This window comes from Mandrillus leucophaeus, unplaced genomic scaffold, assembly GCF_000951045.1.
Source record: "Mandrillus leucophaeus isolate KB7577 unplaced genomic scaffold, Mleu.le_1.0 Scaffold377, whole genome shotgun sequence".
Classification (NCBI taxonomy): Eukaryota; Metazoa; Chordata; class Mammalia; order Primates; family Cercopithecidae; genus Mandrillus; species Mandrillus leucophaeus.
Genome location: NW_012103998.1, coordinates 1,704,747 through 1,709,438, shown reverse-complemented (window position 1 = coordinate 1,709,438; position 4,692 = coordinate 1,704,747). Strand labels below are relative to the sequence as shown.

The 4,692-nt window shown below is 42.6% G+C and overlaps 1 protein-coding gene and 1 pseudogene across 1 annotated transcript in view; one reads left to right on the top strand and one right to left on the bottom strand.

Moving 5' to 3' along the window:
• The window catches only part of FGD6 (FYVE, RhoGEF and PH domain containing 6), a 159,594-nt gene that overhangs the window by 45,114 nt on the left and 109,788 nt on the right, over window positions 1-4,692 (bottom strand). The gene's annotated exons all lie outside the window — the stretch shown is intronic.
• Window positions 3,787-4,463, top strand: LOC105546983 (annotated as a pseudogene).

Here is a 4,692-nt window from a genome sequence, read left to right as displayed (position 1 = left end):
GGCCTACAAAACTATCTTTCCTCCTGTCTTCATTTTAGAGTTTCAATAAATAGCTGATTTTATAATTCTTCATATTTAGTTCTGATTCTATTTGTAGTATATATATTAATGTAGGGATCTTGATTGGTTTTTCAAATTATTGTTATTTTGAGATGGAGTCTCTCCCGTTGCCCAGGTGGGAATGTAGTGGCATGATCTTGGCTCACTGCAACCTCCGCCTCCTGGGTTCAAGGGATTCTCCTACCTCAGCCTCCCCAGTAGCTGCGACGACAGATGTGTGTCACCACGCCCAGCTAATTTTTGTACTTTTAGTAGAAATGAGGTTGTACCATGCTGGCTATTTTTCAAATTATTAATAGGTTATTCAATAAACAATCTTTTCTTTTCATATTGTCTTGGGTTTCCTACTTTGTCATACATTAGATTCCTATAAACACAGTCAATTTCAAGTTACTTCCTTATTCCATAAAGAATAATTCCTTTTATAAAAAAATCAATAGATCTATTCTTGCAGTGGTATTGTGTAACTTTAATTGTTGACGCCTTAGAATATGTATGGACTGGCATTTGCCTCCCAGAATTATTATTTAACAATGTACATATCCTATTTATTTCTATGCACATCATCATTTTGACAAGTAATGATAAAACTCCAAAATTGGAAGTTAACTATAATGAGAATGTAAATGGTACTATAGTATAAGGTATCATTTTATGCACAAATGCTAAAACTGTGGCCTTCCTGAGGACAGAAAGCCTGATTTTAATTATTGTTATAGCCCCTGCACCTAGAACAAGATCTGGTATGCCGGGCGCAGTGGCTCACACCTGTCATCCCAGCACTTTGGAAGGCTGAGGCAGGTGGATCACCTGAGAACAGGAGTTTGAGACCAACCTGGCCAATGTGGTGAAATCCCGTCTCTACTAAAAATACAAAAATTAGCCGGGCGTGGTGGATCACGTCTGTAATTCCAGCTACTCGGGAGGCTCAGGTGGGAGAACTGTTTGAACCCGGGAGGCAGAGGTTGCAGTGAGCTGAGATTGTACCATTGCACTATAGCCTGGGCAACAGAGTGAGACTCAGTCTCAAAAAAAAAAAAAAATTGCTCTGGCTTTGGCGCTAATTCTTCTGCTTCTCAAATACTCATTCAATTCTAGTCCTTGACTATGTATGTGGCCTAGAGTCACCTCTTATAGAGGTGGTGCTTGCCTAAGTTAGAAAATGTGACTTCAGGAGGGGCACAGTGGCTCATGCCTGTAATCCCAGCACTTGGGGAGGCCAAAGTGGGCAGATCACATGAGGTCAGGAATTTGAGACCAGCCTGGCCAACATGGTGAAACCTTGTCTCTAATAAAAATACAAAAATTAGCTGGGCCTGGTGGCATGCGCCTGCAGTCCCAGCTACTCGGGAGGCTAAGGTAGGAGAATCGCTTGAACCTGGGAAGTGGAGGTTGTACAGCCTGAGCGACAGAGTGAGACTCTGTGTCAAAAAAAAAAAAAAAGAAAATGTGATCTTTCTGGGCTCTCGCGTTGCCTTTCTGTGAATTAGAAAAGGTCCCTTTCCTGGGCCAATGCACCCCCTCCCTCGCCAGAGAACAAAACATGGCAAGGAAAGTGCAGGCTGGATTTGAAGCACAGGCAGACATCCTTGTCCAAGAATTATGTAAGGAAGCCCTGGTCTATCCTAGACTTTGACACAACCCTGGTCCTGAGGCGGCATCCCCACAGAACTCACAAACGAAACCCAACTCCAGGCTCATCTTAAGGTAAAATTTTGACACAGATCTCATGATAGATGGTATCTCCCTAGGTCCCTTTTTAATGGGATAGTCCAGCTAGGCATATCCAGAATGTCCTAAGGAGAGGCAAACTGCAAAAGTCGATATACACTATTTTGACTTGACTTGTCTGAAACTGCCTTTCTTTCTTCAATTTTTTTTTTTTTTTTTTAAAGACAGGGTTTCCTTCTGTTGCCCAGGCTGGAGTTCTATGGCTCACTGAAGCCTTGACCAACCTCGACCTCCTGGGCTCAAGCTATCCTCCTGTCTCAGCCTCCCGAGTGCCTGAGACTACAGGTGTGTGCCACTATGCACGGCTAATTTTTTTTTTTTTTTTAAAAAGAAGCGAGGTCTCCCTATGTTGCCCAGGCTAGTCTCGAACTCCTGAGCTCAACGGATCCTTCTGCCTCGGCCTCTCAAAGAGCTGGGATTACAGGCGTGAGCCACTGTGCCTGGCCTGAGACTGCTCTTCTTAGTGGATACTTTTTCTAGTAGCTGCCAGTTTATTAAGCAGGAATCTTAAGTGTACGGAAATGGCCTTGGCACAGTCAAGCTACACTTAAAAGAAGTTCTTACCCATATTTGGTTTGTACCACCCTGAGTATCAACAAGCAAACTTAGGTTTAGGGAGATAAGCACATTTTATTACCCAACAGCCAAGCGAAGAATAAAGCAAATATAAGTACCACAGTTCAAATTTGACTAAAGTTCAGTGTTTTCTCCAACTGAAACAGGTCCTGATGAGAGCCCCTGATTCTGACAAAAACTGCCAGAGAAACTTTAGAAACACATTCTGCTTGCTATAGCTCTGCCAAGACAAGTACCAGCAACAGAGGCATTTGGCTACTTGCAGGAAATCTGGGTCAAATCTGCACTTAGAATTGGAAAAAGAATGGCTTTGTAGCAATGTCCACGGGTAGAAATCGGGGTATCTGCAAATCTGGATGGCAAAAAGAGGCACACAAACAAACCCATCCTATTTTCACTAACCTCTAGGTGAAAAATAGGATTTTCTCCCATCATAAATGGAGGTGCAAACCACAACAGTATCTGTGATATCTGTGACTTTATCACCAGATATTTTTACAGCATATTACAGTTGTGGCAGACATCTTACCCCTCTCAGCACTCTTCCCACCCCTACCTCAAAATCATGGTAGTTATTACATCTGCCACCAGATCTTATTTAATGCAGTACTAAAGAAGTACAGGCATTAATTACTACGTCACAATTAAAAAATATTTGATTACTGTGATTGTGGTATAGCAAAAAAAAAAAAAAATTTTTTTAAATAACTGTACTTCAGCCCAATTGGTTTCCCTTTAATCTTATGTAATTTTTTCAGCACTTAAAAAAAATTATTCTGAGAAGCGCTCATAGGCTGTATCAGATTGCCAGAGGAATCCAGGCACAAAAAAATTTAAGAACCACTGTTCTACAGAGAAACTAAGATTACATTTAAAAGCTCTAAGCTAATAAAACAGGTGGATGAAATGTGCTACCCTTGATCTTAGCCAAAAGGCCAAGAAGTGATGATGAAATGTGCTTAGCTCATATGCCCTAAACACTTTCCATAGCATTAAAATATTTCATGGACGGCTGGGCGTAGTGGCTCATGCCTATAATTCCAGCACTTTAGGAGGCTGAGGTGTAAGGATCTCCTGAACCCAGGAATTCAAGACAAGCCTGGGCAACATAATGAGATCCCATCTCTACAAAAAAAATAGAAAAAATTAGCTGGGTATGGTGGTGCATGCCTATAGCCACAGCTACTTGGCAGGCTGAAGCGGGAGAATCTCTTGAGTCTGGAAGGTTGAAGCTGCAGTAAGCCATGATCCTGCCACTACACTCCAACTTGGGCGACAGAGCAAGACCATGTCTCAATAAATAAATACATATTTATATGTTGTGGATACCTGGATACAATTTATTCAATACTATCTCTCAAAATACTTTGTTCACAACTACAATTAAAAATGAATTCCTTCTCGCCAAACGCCACCAAGATGGTGTTCAGGCGCTTTGTGGAGGTCGGCTGGGTAGCCTACATCTCCTTTGGACCTCATGCTGGAAAATTAATTGTGATCATAAGTTACTGATCAGAACAGAGCTTTGGCTGGCGGACCTTGCACTCAAGTGAGGAGGCAGGCCATGCCTTTCAAGTACATGCAGCTCGCTGATTTCATCCTCAAGTTTCCACACGGTTCCCGCCAGAAGTATGTCCCACAAGCCTGGCAGAAGGCAGACATCAATACAAAATGGGCAGCCACAAGATGGGCCAAAAAGATTGAAGCCAGAGAAAGGAAAGTCAAGATGACAGATTCTGATCATTTTAAAGTAATGAAGGCAAAGAAAATGAGAGACAGAATAATAAAACATCAAGTAAAGAAGCTTCAAAAGGCAGCTCTCCTGAAAGCTTCTCCCAAAAAAGCAGCTGCTGCTAAAGTTACAGCAAAAAAAGATGACCGCTGTGGGCAAGAAGGCTCCAGCCCAGAAGGTTCCTGCCCAGAAAGCCACAGGACAGAAGGCAGCACCCCCTCCAAAAACTCAGAAGGGTCAAAAAGCTCCAGCCCAGAAAGCACCTGCTCCAAAGGCACCTGGCAAGAAAGCATAAGAGGCAATTATAAAAAGTAATATGGTTCTTTTTGAAAAACAAAAACAAACACAAACAAACAAAACAAAACAAAGGCCAGGCATGGTAGCTTACACCTGTAATCCCAGTACTTTGGGACGCTGAGGCAGGTGGATCACTTGAGGTCAGGAGTTCAAGACCAGCCTGGCCAATATGGTGAAACCCTGTCTCTACTAAAAATACAAAAAAATCAGCTGGGAGTGGTGGCACATGCCTGTAATCCCGGCTACTTGGGAGGCTGAGGCGGGAGAATTGCTTGAACCTGGAAGGTGGAGGTTGC